Below are 18,615 nucleotides of genomic sequence, written 5' to 3' on the forward strand. Positions count from 1 at the left end.
TCGACAAGTAATTCACAACAGTGCTACAGTGCTAATGGTATTAATACGAAGCACAGCAATGACAACGATAAACAAAGCAAAACATCGCATTATTTCTACAGCAACCGTTGCCGAAGATGACATTTCGTCGGAAAGGAACCCAAGGAATTTCGTAGAGTGAGAAAGAAGTGGCATTTGAAATATTAGTGTTTCTGCAAGAAGAGCCAGTGGAATATGTCGTGTCGTATGCGCTCAACTGCGCTTAATTTATATGAGGAGTACAACGCTGACGATACGCTTGTCGGACAAGGAGCCACAAGTCCCGTTTACAGTGAAATGTAGTGAAGGACAATCGTTATCCAAGGAGCCGGCACTAAACATAATTACGTACTTGGAAGATCATCTGCAGCATATTAAAAAAAGAAAACAATTACGAACAGATTTCGAGTAAGTCCAAAGCAATATGATCGTGTAGTGCATACGAAAAACTACGGATATTAAAGGGAGGACAAGCCGCACTTAATACAAAAACGTGTTCGCTCGTTTCAAGGATGCTCTATACAATTTATAGGATGTGCATGATAGTGAACTATTACGTATGTACATCAAATGCCGCTCGACATAGATGACAGTGACTTCAAGAGAAGCAGTGAATGGTCGCTGAACTTAAAACTGTGCTACAATTATGGAACACGTAAGATAACGAAATTTCCAAGAAACCGTCAACTTGACGATGCACTGCAAACTGTGGAATCAACCCGAAAATTTGCAGATGAGGTAAAGAAACGAATCCCATCGTTCAGTAAGGAAGTTGGTTTCCACTCCGATCAATCGGGATTTGAAGAGGAAATGCATATGAAAGGAATACTGGAAATCAGAGGCACCAAGAGAGTTCTATCAAGATCAACCAACATTAATGCCTTAACTCATTCGTATACAACTATGCCGACTGTTAATCTGGATAATAAACTGACTGGAAAGTTATTTATTGTGCTTGAGAAGTTGGACGTGCCCTGTCCCTTAATATTCTTTATCGAGTGCGTAATCTCGCAAGAGCAGTAGGGAATATTTTCGTGACAGCAAGCAAGAGTGTTATAATGGACGTAGGAAAACTACAACTGTGGATGAGCACTGCTCTTGGTCAATAGCTGGTGAAAATAACTTGTGCTTGCTTGATTCCTTGTCTGTGTGTAAAAATTGCACTCCTCTAGAGAGAACTATCCCTCCTGAAAAGTATATGGCATTCCAATTCATACCACCTGGAACCAATGGACAAATTCAGCCTCTGGGTGTTTGCTTTTTCCGTGCCTATAAAATATAATGTCGCACTGTCTGCAGCTACTCCTTAAAGGACAGTCAGTTTCACGATAAGCTCCGGGACAGCCTGTTTCGCATTTGGTTGCGTGCCGTCATATAGCACCTGTTTTCATAACGCAGTTACATCAACATGATTCTATATGCGTTCTTTAAGAGTGGATAACTAGCTGAACGTCCTGCACGGTTTTTAAATCCCAAGGAATTCACCTTCGATCGTAATGGTGCGAACCTTTGAAATCACTGTGGCGTGACGTTTTTCATTCGGAGTTCATGGTGCAAGTTAATGGTTTGATTTGAACATTCCTTGAACGTCCATTTTGTGAAGTGTAGTACATAATGCCCAAAGGAGATTGATCTCTGCACTCCTGGACACTAATTTCCTGTCGCCCTCCTGAGGCAGAAGGTGAGTCATCTGCTGCTAGTATTTTTCCTGTCAGCAAAGATAACACAACACTTTCAAAAGAGCCTTCCTAAAGACTGAATTTGGGATTGATAGACTTTATTTGAAACAGTCAAAACGTTTTCCTTGCAAATGTTTGTGTTTTGCTGAACTAAGCCGCATTAATTTATTCTATATCGTGCTTGCACTGGAAAGTTTTTCTCCAGGTATCACACACTCCGGCGTAAGACATTGTTCATCTCCACGACACGTGAGTCCTATTTTGAAGTACTCTTCACTGTACAGCCTCGCTTTTGTGAACCAGCAACTGCAAGATTGCGCAGAAGATGACAGAGGTTTTACACGCAGTTTCAGATATGTTTCTTGACTGTTGTTTTGCATGTTTCATAAACTGCCAAAGGTCTTTTTTTCTAAGAGCAAATTTATCCATTTTTGATGATTTCCGTAAATTATATCATTTTGGAAGGAGTAAAATCATGATACATGTCATGAATGAGACAAAGAAACAGACTGAAGGAAAAGTGTACAATCTTGCAATATCGCGCGCTTAAAGAGCCTATTAAGACATGGACCGACAGAGAGCGGCAATGTGCAGCAGCAGAAGACTGACAACTAGTTAACGTGCCTCGCGAAACCTCTGGTTCATACATAAACTGATGAACTATATCGTTATGAGATGCACCGACCGCGACTTGGATGCCACTTCGTGCCGTTGCGAGCACGTGGCGCTTTAAGTAAAGCATATTAAACGGAGCAGAGACGAATGGTGAATCAATCTTGCGACGATGAGCATCGCAGATAGGGAAGTGCACTGACCTAAGGGACTCTGACAAGGAAAAATTACACTGAGGTGACAAAATCATGCGATACCTCCTAATATCGTGCCAGACCTCCTCTTGCCCGGCGTAGTGCAATAGCTGGACCTGACATTGACTCAACCTGTCGTTGTAACTCCCCTGCAGAATTATTCAGCCATGCTGTCTCCGTAGCCTTCCATAATTGCGAAAACGTTGCCGGTGCATGGAGTTGTGGACGAACTGACCTCTCGATTATGTACCACACATGTTCTATGGGATGCATGTCGGGTGGTCTGGGTAGCTCGAAATGTCCAGATTGTTCTTCAAACTAATCGCGAACAATTGTGGCCCGGTGACATGACCCGTTGTTTGGGCACGTGAAGCCCACGAATGTCTGCAAATGGTCTCCCAGTTGCCCAACATGGCCATTTCTAGGCTCTTCAGTCCGGAACCGCGCAACTACTACGGTCGCAGGTTCGAAAGCTGCCTCGGGCATGGATGTGTGTGATGTCAGTTAGGTTTAAGTAGTTCTAAGTCTAGGGGACTGATGACCTCAGATGTTAAGTCCCATAGGGCTTAGAGCCATTTGAACGATAGCCATTTTCAGTCCATGATCGTTTCAGTTGGACCAGAGGATGCAGTCCATTCCGTGTAAACACAGCCCGCACCATCATAGAGCAATCACCATTTTCCACAGACCTTGTTGACAACTAGGGTCAAAGACTTCGTGAGGTCTGCGCCACTCTCGAATCCTACCATCAGCTCTTATCAACTGAAGTTGAGGCTTATTTGACCTGACTCCGGCTTTCCTGTCGCCTAGTGTCTGACAGAGCCAAGGAGAGGCGTTGCAGGCGACGTCGCCCTGTTAGCAACGGCACTCCCGTGGGTCGTCTGCTGTCGTTGCCCATTAACGCCAAATTTCGCAGCACTGTCCTAGCGGATACCGTCGTTCTACGTCCTACACTGATTCCCAGCGGTTATTTCAAACAGTGTTGCTTGTCTGTTAGCACTAACAATTCTATGCAAACGCAGCTGCTTTCTGTCGTTGAGTCAAGGTCATCGGGCTCTGCTTCGTCCTCGGGAACAGATAATGTCTGAAATTTGTTATTCTCGTCACACTTGTGACCCTGTGTATCTCGGAATATTGAATTCCATAATGATTATCGAAATGGAATGTCTCACGTGTTTAGCTCTACTGTAACTACCACACCATGTTCAAAGTCTGTTAATTGCCGTCGAGCGGCCGTAATCACGTCGGAAACCTTTCGACATGAATCACATGATTACAAACGAGAGCTCCGCCAGTGCACTGCCGTGTCATACCTTGTGTATGCCATACTACCTCCAACTGTACATGTGCATGTCGCTATACCATGACTTTTGTCATCTCGGTATATTAGGGCCGGCGTCTCGGCACGACCACCTCGGAAACGGCTAAGTTGGTGGGCTGCACAAATGCTACTATCGTGAGCAACTATTAAAAGCGGCTTAAGGACGCTGAAATCACGAGTAGGTGATAAGGTGCCGGACGTGCGCGTCTCATCCCAAAACGTGAAGAGCGGAGGTCTGACCGTTCAGTGAAGAATATTAGGCGGCGATCTGTGGCACATACAACGAGAGACTGCAATTCTGGTGCATGCGCAAGTGTTTCGTAGCACACTTCGGTCATTCAAACTAAGATCGCTCTGGATACTTAATCCTAAATATTTTACTGTGGCTAGTATTGCCAGTAGTTACTCATCAATAGTGTAGTTGTACAGTAGTGGCTCTCTTTTCCTGTCTACGCGGAATATGTTACATTTATTACGTCCAGGGTCAGCTGCCAGGGCCTGCACCAGCCTTCAGCCCTCTGCAGGTCATTCTGCAAGCCGATGCTGTCTTCTGGAGCTGCTGCTTCGTTACAGACAAACGCATCACCTGCAAAGTAAACTTCGGTTTATTGGTAGAATAATGGGGAAGTGCAATCATCCTACAAAGGAGACTGCTGAGAAATCACTAGTGGGACTCATTCTAGAATATTGCTCAAGTGTGTGGAACCCGTATCAAACAGAACTAACAAAGGATATTTCATGCATACAGAGAGGGTCAGAACGAATGGATACAGGTTTAATAAATGAAAAGCACCAGTTTGTTTTTGTTCTACAATATTACTTTTCAATAAGAACTGGTTGTAGCCATTGGCTGTGGCAATTAATTTTATTGTATCTAATTCTGCTTTAAAATCACCTCTGGACATGGGGATCGATATGAGACGGTGTACTATTGAGTGGAAAGCTGCATGTTTGTGAGCTATGGGGTGTTGTGAGCAAGAAGGTATTACTGTGTCTGTAGTTGTTGTTTTTCTGTAAATTTTGAAACAATGTGTGTGTGTACTGATGTCAATGGTGAGATCTAAGAAGTTTATGGATTTGTTGCCAATTTCCATAGTGAACTGGATATTTTTATGTTGACTGTTTAGGTTTTTCAAGAATGTGTTGAGTTGTCTTGTAGTACCAGTCCACATACACAGGACATCATCTACATATCTAAACCAGTATGTGGACTGGTACTACAAGGCAACTCAACACATTCTTGAAAAACCTAAATAGTCAACATAAAAATACCCAGTTCACTATGGAAATTGGCAACAAATCCATAAACTTCTTAGATCTCACCATTGACATCAGTACACACACACATTGTTTCAAAATTTACAGAAAAACAACAACAACAGACACAGTAATACCCTCTTGCTCACAACACTCCATAGCTCACAAACATGCAGCTTTCCACTCAATGGTACACCGTCTCATATCTATCCCCATGTCGAGAGATGATTTCAAAGCAGAATTAGATACAATAAAATGTATTGCCACAGCCAATGGCTACAATCCAGTTCTTATTGAAAAGTAATATTGTAGAACAAAAGCAAATTGGTGCTTTTCATTTATTATAATGTTGTTCTACCAAGAACCGACGGAAGATTCTGTAAATAGGATACAGGTTTGTTTGACCTGTGGGAGAGTGATAACAGTGATGCTGAAGAAACTGAACTGGCAGACTCTTGAAGATAGACAGAAACTATCCTAAGAAATCCTACTACCAAAGTTTCAAAAACTGGCTTTAAATGATGACTCTAGGATTATACTACAGCCCCTTATGTATCAATCACATAGCGAATCTGAGGACAAGATCGGAATAATTACAGCACGCAGAGGGGCATTTTTTCAAGCTGTTCAATTTATTGGTCATAACATTCTACGGTAGTACATATTTTTCAACTGACATTTAAAAGTAATAAAACAAACTAAAGTTAGTTACAGGTTTCTAGACATTTTAGAAGAAACCCAAGAGTAGACCAGAAAATGATGTTCGTCATTTGATCGTACGTGTTTTTTAAAAGACCACATTGTCTCTCGTTTCTCCATGTTCTGAATAGCATCATCGAAAATTGGAGTTCAAATGATGGTTCTTCTGAGGAAGTTGGCGTATGTATCAGCGTAATTGTTGATGCGTAGTAGCTTGTGATGCTGGTCAGAGATGTACGTCCAAAAATCTCCTTCGCTCCTTTCTTTACTGGACAGTAGGTAAAATACCGCGTGACCCTTCAATCAGTTGTCCGCAGCTCGTGGTCGTGCGGTAGCGTTCTCGCTTCCCACGCTCGGGTTCCCGGGTTCGATTCCCGGCGGGGTCAGGGATTTTCTCTGCCTCGTGATGACTGGGTATTGTGTGGTGTCCTTAGGTTAGTTAGGTTTAAGTAGTCCTAAGTTCTAGGGGACTGATGACCATAGCTGTTAAGTCCCATAGTGCTCAGAGCCTTCAATCGGTTGACGCCATTTTTCTTCGAGGCGGGGTACAGTTCTTCTTCCGGGTATAAAAAGGCACGTTGGCGTTATTAAATACGGTTGTTTTCTGTGCATAGTTGCTAATTTTTTTTCTGATTGACAACCGTATGTTATTTGCACTTCCACAGACAAAATGGTGTTCATCTGTGTCAATCAGGTTGCAAGTGGTACACCAAGGGGAATCAGCCAGATGAATGGAATGTAGTCTGCATATGTGAATAGAATGGAAGAAACCCTAATAACTGGTACAATGGGACGTCGTGCCCTCTGCCATGCACTCCGCGGTGGTTTGCAGAGTATGGATGTAGATGTAAAGACCATACGACATTTTCTACTAGATCATTTATATACATTGTAAAAGTAAGGGTCGTATCACATTTCCTTAGGGTACTCCGAAAATTACCTTTACGTCTGTCAATGTTGTTCTGTTAAGAGCGACGTGTTGAGCTTCATCTGCAATTAAGTTTGAATCCAGTCGGAAATCTGGTCCGATATTCTATAAGTTCTTTTTTTTTCGGGACCGTGTCAAATCCCTTACTGAAATCAAGGAACACGGCATCAACTTAAGTGCCGCCGTCTACAGCGCTGTGGATCTAATGGAGGAACAGAGCTATCTCTGTAGCGCAATCTATCTTGATCCAACGATGTCGTCAGTTACTATTGCAGCAGACACGAAATCATCAAGATTTGGCTGTAGATCAATGGAGACGTGTTGCTTGGTCGAATGAATCACGTTTCTTGTTACACCAGGTCGACGATCAGTCCGAATACGCCGTCCCCCCGGCGAACGGCCACGGACGAAGGCCGGTGGAAGTGGTACTACGCTATGGGGCATATTCGCTTTGCTTCCATGAGAGCTGTTATAATAATCGAAAACAACATGACAGGTGTGAACCACGTGAACACTGTTGCGGACAACCTGCATCCGTTCGTGCTTAATTACTTTCCCGGTGGCGATGGCATGATCCAGCTAGTAACTGTCGGTGTCACAATAACAGACTAGAACTACAGCGGTCTCTCGCTGGTGTTTTGGACACCACATTCGCCTGATACAAGCCTGATAGAACACATCTGGGACGCTATTGGACGTCATCTCCACACCAGTCCAAATACATGTAGTGTTACGTACCTCGTGCCAAGAACTCGAATATATATATACAGGGTGTTACAAAAAGATACGGCCAAACTTTCAGGAAACATTCCTCACACACATGTGTCCGGAAACGCTTAATTTCCATGTTAGAGCTCATTTTAGTTTCGTCGTCCACCTACGCTCAATGGAGCACGTTATCATGATTTCATACGGGATACTCTACTTGTGCTGCTAGAACATGTGCCTTTACAAGTACGACACAACATGTGGTTCATGCACGATGGAGCTCCTGCACATTTCAGTCGAAGTGTTCGTACGCTTCTCACAACAGATTCCGTGACCGATGGATTGGTAGAGGCGGACCAATTCCATGGCCTCCACGCTCTCCAGACCTCAACCCTATTGACTTTCATTTATGGGGGCATTTGAATGCTCTTGTCTACGCAACCCCGGTACCAAACGTAGAGACTCTTCGTGCTCGTATTGTGAACGGCTGTGATACAATATGCCATTCTCCAGGGCTGCAGCAGAGCATCAGGGATTCCATGCGACGGAGGTTGGATGCATATATCCTCGCTAACGGAGGACATTTTGAACATTTCCTGTAACAAAGTGTTTGAAGTCACGCTGGTACGTTCTGTTGCTGTGTGTTCCATTCCATGATTAATGTGATTTGAATAGAAGTAATAAAATGAGCTCTAACATGGAAAGTAAGCGTTTCCGGACACATATCCACATAACATATTTTCTTTCTTTGTGTGTGAGGAATGTTTCCTTAAAGTTTGGCCGTACCTTTTTGTAACACCCTGTATATATATTCGTTAACACTTTAACGTATTTCACAACCTTTAAGAGTACTCAAAGTTCCTTACGTGTGAAGTCGGTTGGGGGAGGGGTATGATGTGCTTTTTAGCATTGGTGTTAGGCCAGTATCCATGTACTAACTACACTCTCCTGATAGAATTGTTCCACATATCCCAAATAAGATTCAACGCCACGTGAGACTACAGCAAATTAACCTAGGAAAGGGTTTCCGCCACATCTGATCACTCCCTCCTTTCACCAGCTCGAATGACGGGCACGAACTCTTTTATAAGCTCCACAACATACTGTCTCCAGGTCATGAGGAATCTTACAGTGTACAAATGTCGTCTAACAGCCAGCAAAAAGAAAACAGGTGACCGTTTGTTATAAACGAAAGGTCCGAGGAGCGGTTGAAATTTCCAAGAATGCATGTAACTTCAATAGAGAGGACGGTTATAGGCTTTCGGCTCTGGGGCTCCCCGCGGTGTGCGAGCGCGCTGCAATTCACCGCGGCAAACAATAAGATAACCCCTCACTTGCTCCGTCCGTTTCGCATTTCGCCAATAACGATGGCCAGCCGACATCAGTAGAATTTCAAACAATAACTCTTCTCCAGCGTATGTATGGAATAGTGCATTTCTATCCAATGGCGATGGGCCACCGATAGTGTCCACAAGAGTTTAGCCAATAACGGTGGCGACGGCCTTCCAGTTTAAAAATCTGATATAATGTTAATGTTTGTTGTTGTCGCCAACGGCCTTGCCGCAGTGGTAACACCGGTTCTCGTCACATCACCGAAGTTAAGCGCTGTCGGGCTGGACTAGCACTTGGATGGGTGACCATGCAGTGTGTCGAGTGCTGTTGACAAGCAGCCCTTGTGAGGCAAACTGAGGTGCTCCTTGGTTGAGAAGTAGTGGCTCCGGTCTCGTAAACTGGCATACGGCCGGGAGAGCGGTGTGCTGACCACGTGCCACTCCATACCCGCATCCAGTGACGCCTGTTGGCTGAGGATGACACAGTGGCCGCTCGGTACCGTTGGGCCTTCCAAGGCCTTTTCGGAGGAAGTTTAGCCAATAGCGCCCCTTCTTCTGCATCAGTGCGGGAATATTAGCCTACGACGATAGCCTAGCAATGGTAGCCACAAGAATTTTAACTAATACTCCCACTTCTTCATCTCAAACGCTGGAGAACTCCCCTTTATAGGAGAACACGAAACTGGTCTCTGACAGTGTTCTAGCAGTAGTGGACACCAAAACGTTCTGAAGATATTCGCAGCAGAGGGATCGAAACGTCGAATATTTTAGAAGGAAATATGACGCGGCCTAACAACCCAGAAGATTTTAACTCTCTTTATATGTTGTCTGGACATCTGAAAGTACTGTAACTAATTACTTTACAAATGTAACATCTTTACCTTATTGTACGTACGCTTTGTGCGAGTAGGTCCGTAGTGAACCAAGGAAATACGAGACACTGTTACAGAAAATAATAAACCAAGTTGCTTCGTAGAAAATTTTGAATCTAAACATGCCCATACGACTATCGTACTTTATAAAAACAAGAATAAACGATAACTAATCTTCAGATTGCTACATTTCTCACACGTGGGTCATTATGGAACGTAACAGTGGCAAGAAAAATCACTACACCTTCATAGATATCTTGCAATGACCAAAGAAATAATATCGGTCATATAGGCGCTGCTGACTGCGGGCTTGGAAATGTTTGGAAAAACTGGATTCGGGAGAACGAGTAGTGAGTAAGGCATGAGTTCAGCATCTCCAGATGGTGGACCATCACGATCTCACAGGCCGTGTACATCTGAAAAGCGCCTTGTATTGGAAGACCAAACTACTGAATGTGATTGTCAGAGGCGGCACTTCGCCCTATCTTGGGATTTGACACACTCACTGTTTTTTCACTGCATAATTCCCTCTCATTTCTGCAAATGTTCCGCACAACATGCGTTTAGCTGTAGTGTACACCGGGCCATCATCTGTCTCCGATCCCACAAGGATATCCGTCCGTCCTGCATCTCAACTTGATCTCGACACTGGCTTACCTACTGTCCGTGCAGATGGCGTTTCCTGCGCTAGAAGACAGTGCTACACAATGGGAAGTCAAACTGGTAAGACGAGAGCCCCTAGGGCTCAGTCCTGGCGGTTAAAAGTAGGTTCTAACGACGGTATAGAGACTGGCTTTAGGACGTTTCTCGCATGCACCTAGTTCAATACTGGACCTCAGCTACACTTTACACAAACAGCCGAAAAAATGTAGCCTTCCAAGCATGTTTGTTTAATTTTAATTCGGCTCGTCTACATTAAAATATATAAGATATGAAAATAACGCATTACAGCCATTAAGACTGTTAGAAGTGAGGATCTGAAAGTAAAAATAATGTTACAGATGGTAAAGTTAGTCTAATAAAATTTACCTTCGTTTTCTGCAACTTGACGACTATTAACCAGTCGAATATTTTGTTGTTTGCTTCACTTTTATCCGGAAGGACTCCCCTTCTCGTTCAGATATTAAGGTTTTTAATATGGCTGCAGCATAGGACACATGACAGCCCCTAGTGGCTTGCACCTCAGTTGCATTTTATTTCAATTCTATCTGACGCTGTCAGGTATGACCGCAGCTTTCGTATTTTTTGGTACGTTATGCTGTAACATTTAGTTTTAATTTTGTCCGAAGAAGGTGTCCCTTGTGACACCGAAACCTAGGTTACAAATTGATTGTGTTCGCGACTGAGGGCTGTGTTTTTCAAAATTTCGTTCAGATATTTTTTTCTCCAGATTTTAAATTTTCGCTCTGAATGCAACATTATTAGTATATTTGTAAAAATCTCTCTATGAATATTTTCTTTTGACCTGTTGGAGTACACACACACACACACACACACATACACACACAGACAGCAGCTGAGCTCCTACATTGTGTCCATTTGTGTATGTATTTGAACTGTAGCTCGTCAAAAACTTATCCCAAAATCAAGCAAAGTTTCTTTCTTTTTGTCTGTACCTTTGGACGACTCACCACTTCTGCTATTCTGCGAACGGTTTCTTTTATTTTTAAATTATTTACATTCTCCCATAACTTCTTTGTAAATTTTTCTAGGATTTAATCAAACGTGGTCGTAATTTGAAGTAACTCAATAACAAATAATTTCTGGAATTACGTTAACTACAAAAATCTGTGCCTGTTAGGTATAAAAGTACTGTATTCTCAAAACTCTACTGAATGTTCTGTATACTGTAGTATAGCTCATGGTCGCTGGATGCGATATAGCCCTTTCCGTTTAGTTTTGCTGTGTTTTTATCGATTAGGCACTCATCTGAACAATTTTTCCTTGGTCCCAACTCATTTTCACTTGTCTTAAAATAAATGAAAGTGCAGATGTAATTCGTTTTCTCCTGCAGGAAACTGAATCGAGCGGACGCAAAGGAAGTGCAGATTTGCTCAATAAATAGTGAGTTTCGTATTACTTAGTTGTGAACTACATTAATTAATAACTACACTAGTGGCCATTGCTACACCAAGAAGAAATGCAGATGATAAATGGGTATTCATTGGACAAATATATTATACTAGAAATGACATGTGATTACATTTTCACGCAATTTGGGTACATAGATCCTGAGAAATCAGTACCCAGAACAACCACCTCTGGCCGTAATAACGGCCTTGAGTCGAACAGAACTTGGATGGCGTGTACAGGTACAGCTGCCCATGCAGCTTCAACACGATACCACAGTTCATCAAGAGTAGTGACTGGCGTATTGTGACGAGCCAGATGCTCGGCCACCATTGACCAGGCGTTTTCAGTTGGTGAGAGATCTGGAGAATGTGCTGAAAGGGCAGCAGTCGAACATTTTCTGTATCCAGAAAGGCCCGTGCAGGACCTGCAACATGCGGTCGTGCATTATCCTGCTGAAATGTAGGGTTTCGCAGGGATCGAATGAAGGGTGGAGCCACGGGTCGTAACACACCTTAAATGTACCGTCCACTGTTCAAAGTGCCGTCAATGCGAACAAGAGGTGACCGATACGTGTAACTAATGGCAACCCATACCATCACGCCGGGTGATACGCCAGTGTGGCGATGACGAATACACGCTTCCAATGTGAGTTCACCGCGATGCCACCAAACACGAATGCGACCATCATGATGCTGTAAACACAACCTGGATTCATCCGAAAAAATGACGTTTTGCTATTCGGGCACCCAGGTTCTTCGCTGAGTACACCATCGCACGCGCTCCTGTCTGTGATGCAGCGTCAAGAGTAACCGCAGCCATGGTCTCCGAGCTGATAGTCCATGCTGCTGCAAACGTCGTCGAACTGTTGCTGCAGATGGTTGTTGTCTTGCAAACGTCTCCATCTGTTGACTCAGGGATCCAGACGTGGCTGCACGATCCGTTACAACCAGGCGGTTAAGATGCCTGTCATCTCGACTGCTAGTGATAGGAGGCCCTTGGGATCCAGCACGGCGTTCCGTATTACCCACCTGAACCCACCGATTCCATATTCTGCTAACAGTCATTGGATCTCGACCAACGCGAGCAGCAATGTCGCAGCACGATAAACCGCAATCGCGATAGGCTACAATCCGACCTTTATCAAAGTCGGAAACGTGATGGTACGCATTTCTCCTCCTTACACGAGGCATCACAACAACGTTTCACCAGGCAACACCGGTCAACTGCTGTTTGTATATGAGAAATCGGATGGAAACTTGCCTCATGTCAGCACGTTGTAGGTGTTGTCACCGGCGCCAACCTTGTGTCAATGCTCTTAAAAGCTAAACATTTGCAATCACAGCATCTTCTTCCTGTCGGTTAAATTTCGCGTCTGTAACACGTCACCTTCATGGTGTAGCAATTTTATTGGCCAGTAGTGTAATTCAATGATTTTAACTTTATGTTCTCAAAATAAAGACACAGACAGAGAGGTATTCTACAGAGAAAGAAAATACTTCTTCCGCCAGTTGTTGTCTGCAAAGGCGCCCATACGATTGCTTGTAGAGGGGTGTGTGTTGGGGAGGGGGGTGGCAAGGGGGTGGATGGCGACTTATACGTATACAAAAGAAAGCTCCAGTTCCGACCCTGTTAAAAACCTGCGTAATACCAACTTTGAAATCATTTTCTTGAAAGACAAAAGAAAAAATAGTTGACTTCACTACATTTTTTCCCTTCCGTGAGAGCTGGGAGAGGGGGGTGTGGATGGGGAGCGGCCGGCCGCTTGCACTCGGGTATGCGTGCCCTTGGCTGTTTGTTTTAAAACAATATCTTGTGTTACATTTAGTTCTTGGGACACGGCACGTTCCCAGACTCCCCGTACCATTTTCATAAAGAATTTCAATTCTAAACAGTAGTAACTGGTGGCATTCAACCGTTTTCTGTCCTACACACAGCTCAACAACACGTTTCGAAGACAGTGTTCACATCATCAGGTTCTGAAACGTAGAACCATGAAGTTAAAACAGAAAAATGTGTACCAACACACTTGCGATGTTCATGAAGATAGACAGAATAAAAATACATTGGAATGTGAGTCCTCGTCTTACATTAAGATCGTCGATTTACGTCAGTGGTTGTGTGGTGTGGGGTGTGCGGTGTGAGATGAGACGACTACTAACAGAAGTCGACGATTTTAATGTAAGACGAGGACTCACAAGCAATGTACTTTTATTCCAAGTGCGTTGGTACACGTTTTAGTGTTTTAACCTCGTGTGGTAACGTTCACAACCTGATGATATGAACATTGTCTTTCGAAACGCGTTGCCGAACTGTGTGTAAGACAGCAAATGGTTCTATCTTACGAATTATTGCTGTTAAAATATAACCGGAGAGTATTAAATTACAACTTTAGAAACTTGTCCTCTCCTGAATAACTTTCTGCGGAGGCCCGGGTACGTGAGCAAGGAGCTGGCCGGAACATCTCAATTTTGACAGATTCCCTGCCGGGTCTTTTCAAAGTTGTGTCACGTCCTTTTGTAGTGCCCCTGATGGAACGAGCAAGAAGATTACCGCACCATACGAGGACCAGATAACCGGAAGAGGCTGTTACCCGTACCAGCAAGAAAACTTAGTCCAACCCCCTGGCCCCCAAACCCCTTCCCCTCACTCTTTCTAAGCTGATACACTCACACACACACGCTATATGTTCACCCTCTATAATTATCTGGTAAGTCAGCCAAGATTAGCATCTCATTGTCCGACGGTAATTGGTCAGGACCCGGGCAGAAAATTACAGAGGACCGCCTCGGTATTTGTTTTAGGCCCCGCTCTTCTCTGTTCCTTTCTTTTTTTTGTTTCGCTTCTCGGCGGCGGCTCTGGCGCACTTTACGACTTATCAAGTTATCGTAGCCGTATAAATACCGATCACGATGAGGTGGGGGAGACGGAGGGAGGCAGCTGACCGATCAGGGAGCAGCGCACGATTCGGACGGAAATAGGGAGGCGGCGGCCCGCCGTCGGGTAATCGTCGTAATGGGAACACCGCCGGGCCGGCGCGCCTCATGTCATTACGAGCCAGCGATCACCGGCGCGGAACCCGCGTGGGATGGCCGCGTCTTGTCTGCTCTCGGTTCTCAGAGCAACACACGACACACTCTCCAGGGGTCGCAGAGCGGGCACTGTGAACGCTCCGAGAGCATTCGCTAGTTCCCCAGAGCGTGCTGACCGTGACGTCGGTACCGACAGACGAGCGTCCGAACGCTCGGCCCCGGCTGTGGGAAGTGGGAGAGACGGTTTCAGTTTTCGATAATGCCGTGTAGGATATAGGTTTTCTGTCGGCCGACCAGTCGTTAGAGGTGATTATGTGGATCGCAAACGTATTACAGGTCTGCAAATCACGACCTCCAACGAGGTCGTCACGTCTAAGGAGAAGACAGTCTGAATACCGGCGATATTTTGTGCCCCGAAATGGCTGCTCTTCTCCAGTAATCGTGCACTTCTGTTTTCCATCACTCTCCGATCTTTATTTGCGCTTTCAAACATTCGTTTCTCTTTACATATACAAATGCTTGCCTGCCTGACTTTAAAAGAAGGTAACGGTAAACCTGTTATCAACCCGGACATTGGTTTGAAATCAGAGTCCTTCACGAGGCTTGGTCATGTAAAAGGTGATATGACGTTGCCTTCCTCCGACTTTTGAACTAACTTATCCAGCCAGTTATTAGGGGGACGTACAGTGAAAAGTGGATTCTGAACCATGGGACAGCTCGGCATACTTCACATTAGCAAACACTGACGGAGGTGAAAGACATGGAAAATGGCATACGAGGTGTGTGAGAAAAGTAATGAGACCGAGATAGCTGCAAGCGATCTGGAAACGCTGTGTTGTTCTACTTGCTTAGACCGGTGTGTTCCTCCCTTCCAAATGTTAAGTCCGAGTTCCAGCTCCGTGTGATTATCACGTGTTTTTCACAGCGCCATCAGTGAAGTTGTGTTTTTAACACAATAAATTGGTAGCCAAGATCGCAAGAATTCTTTTTATTCCATGATTACCGGTTTCGGCGAAACTAAAGCCGTCACCATCGGATCTTAGGACACATACAGGTTACAACATCAACGAACCTGTATGTGTCCTAAGATCAGATGATGGCGGCTTTAGTTTCACCGAAATCGGTAATCATGGAATAAACAGAATTCCTGCGATCTTGGCTACCAGTTTATTGTTTTACAAGCATCTAGATCGCTCCCACGTAAGCACAATGTGATCCCTACAAAGAAGTTGTGTTTTTGTTGTGTGTTAAGAAAATAGAACAGCAGAACGTAGAGCAAAGTTCTCCCATCAAGTATTGTGTTAATCTTGGGGAGTCCACGAGTGTGACCCTTGGAAAGTTGAACCAGATCCGTGTGGAACATTTCTAATCAAGAGCACAAGTTTTTCGCTGCCACAAATCATTTTTGGAAGACCGAGAACGCCGTCGAAGATAAACCTGGCTCAGGGAGACCTCAGACTTGCAAAACCGACGAAAACGTCGAAAGTGTGAGTGCTCTAGTGAGATCAGACCGATGTTTAACAATAAAGACGATGGTTGACCTCTTAAATGCTTCCACCGTACATCATATTTTCACCGAAGTTTTCCACACACGAAAGGTTTGTGCCGAAATGCTGCCGAAAAAAATATCTCTGACCACTATGGGACTTAACATCTGAGGTCATCAGTCTCCTAGAACTTAGAACTACTTAAACATAACTAACCTAAGGACACCATACACATCCATTCCCGAGGCAGAATTCGAACCTGCGTCCGTAGCGGTCGCGCGGTTCCAGACTGAAGCGCCTAGAACCGCTCCGCCACAACGGCCACCGCTGCCGAAAAGCCTCACAAACGAGCGGAAGGTCAATCGAAGAAACGTGTGCGTTGATCTTCGTGACAGGATTGCCAATGGCAAAAAATGGCTGAGTCGTGTTATCACGGGCGATGGATTTTTGAGTACGGTCCTGAGGCAAAGCGGTAAAGGAAGCAGTGGCACACCGAAACATTTCCTCGACCGAGAAAATCACGAATGAGGGAAACAAAGACCAGAACCATGCTGATATGTTTTTTTGACAGTAGGACCATGATCTTCACATTACATACAAACGACTTAGTGGAGACTGTTGGTAGCTATATGAGGCTCTTCACAGATGATGCTGTTCTATACAGAGAAGTCGCAATACTAGGAAATTGTAGCAAAATGGAAGAAGACATGCAGGGATCGGCAGCTGATGCTCAAGAAAGAGGTGAGAAGTGAGTGATAATAATTCTAGGACTGACTGGAGATGGAACCTTTCAATCCATTGTTTCCACCAAACTACACCAGTTCCAGTTATAAGCAAAAAATGAAAATAAAAACACACATCAGCCACTGAACTTTGAGATTATTGATTTACAACATGAAAAATGCCTTGATCGATCATGAGGTAGTGGTTCCAACATTTAGCTCAATGTGGAAACCAATGATGTCGAAATATGCGCCGGCCGTTGTGGCCGAGTGGTTCTAGGCGCTTCAGTCCGTAACCACTCGGCTGCTAGGGTCGCAGGTTCGAATCCTGCCTTGGGCATGGATGTGTGTGATGTCCTTAGGTTATTTAGGTTTAAGTAGTTCTAAGTTCTAGGGGACTGATGAACTCAGATGTTAAGTCCCATTTTTCTTGTCGTAGAGAGAAGTGTCTCGAGATGACTGGGTGTTGTGTCGTCTTCATCATCATCATTCATCCCCGTTACGGTCGGAGGAAGGCAATGGCAAACCACCTCCACCAGGACCTTGCCTAGTACGGCGGTGCTGGTCTCCCGCGTCGTTCCCCTACTCTCTGTAAAGGAGTATGGGACTTCATCATCATCAGAGAGAAGTACGTTCAAGAGCCCTTTGTGTTTTGTAATCTTTAGGTAATAATAATTCATATTTTTGCAGAAACGTGTCTTCTAATCATTTGTAGAATCCTTTAGTTGCTCACAATAATCTGTATATCAGTTTCTTTATGTTTCAGAGGAATAGGTATCACGACTGTGCACTTATTGTTTGAGAGCAGGACGACCGAATACTACATCACGTCGTGTTGTCTTGGTATTGATTCCGTACAATGTCTTAATCTTCTTCTTTCTTGGAGTCCGAATTAATACTTGTAATCACATTTATTACGTGTAAATTAACACAGTACAACCACAGTCATAAAAGAGTTCAAAAAATGAAGATGTGTAATAGTCACCATGGCATGATACATTCCGCTATGGCATTGTGTTGGCAAGCAGCAAAAATACGCGATGATGTAGGCGTGTGATGTATGCTATTCTTAATGCACTGCACATGATTTTGTCATATCTAAATATTTTTTCGGATTTTATTCTGCCGGTAAGGAAACGTTATGTTACAGTAAGATCAATCACAAACAATACGTCAATTTTTGCTGGTATAAGACAATTTTCATCCTAAAGTTCATTATGAAAGTTCAGACTTCTCGGTCTTTGGTCATTAAAAAAGAATTTAAATAATTCATTACGTAAATAATCACCACACACCTAGGGAAACCTTATCAAAATGAATGCTATAGGTAAATTTATGGAAAAATTAGTTGAGGAGTAAAACTGTCTATACACAGAACGTGGACAGTACCTCCCACAATGCAGCAATTAGAATTATATGTTGATCGAAGATTAATATATCAACTGTAAGAACACCTATAATAACGTATGACAGAGTGCTATGTTTAATAGGCAATGGCTACCTCGCTCAGGAAGTCAATGCAAACTGCAACGTAAAAAAGAGACCCATACTCTCAGACTAACACATGGCACTCTACCAATGCAGGAGAGAGTAATGGTACAGGTTAACAACCCACAGAACTTGGCAACAGCAACTATTAGGAAATATAAAGCCATATCCTACACTGCAATCGTGCATTAAATATC

General features: G+C 43.9%; 1 pseudogene; it reads left to right on the forward strand.

Moving 5' to 3' along the window:
* Positions 1-8,963: 8,963 nt before the first annotated feature.
* Positions 8,964-9,081, forward strand: LOC126429327 (5S ribosomal RNA; annotated as a pseudogene).
* Positions 9,082-18,615: the final 9,534 nt, after the last annotated feature.

This window comes from Schistocerca serialis, chromosome 1 (assembly GCF_023864345.2).
Source record: "Schistocerca serialis cubense isolate TAMUIC-IGC-003099 chromosome 1, iqSchSeri2.2, whole genome shotgun sequence".
Taxonomy (NCBI): Eukaryota; Metazoa; Arthropoda; class Insecta; order Orthoptera; family Acrididae; genus Schistocerca; species Schistocerca serialis.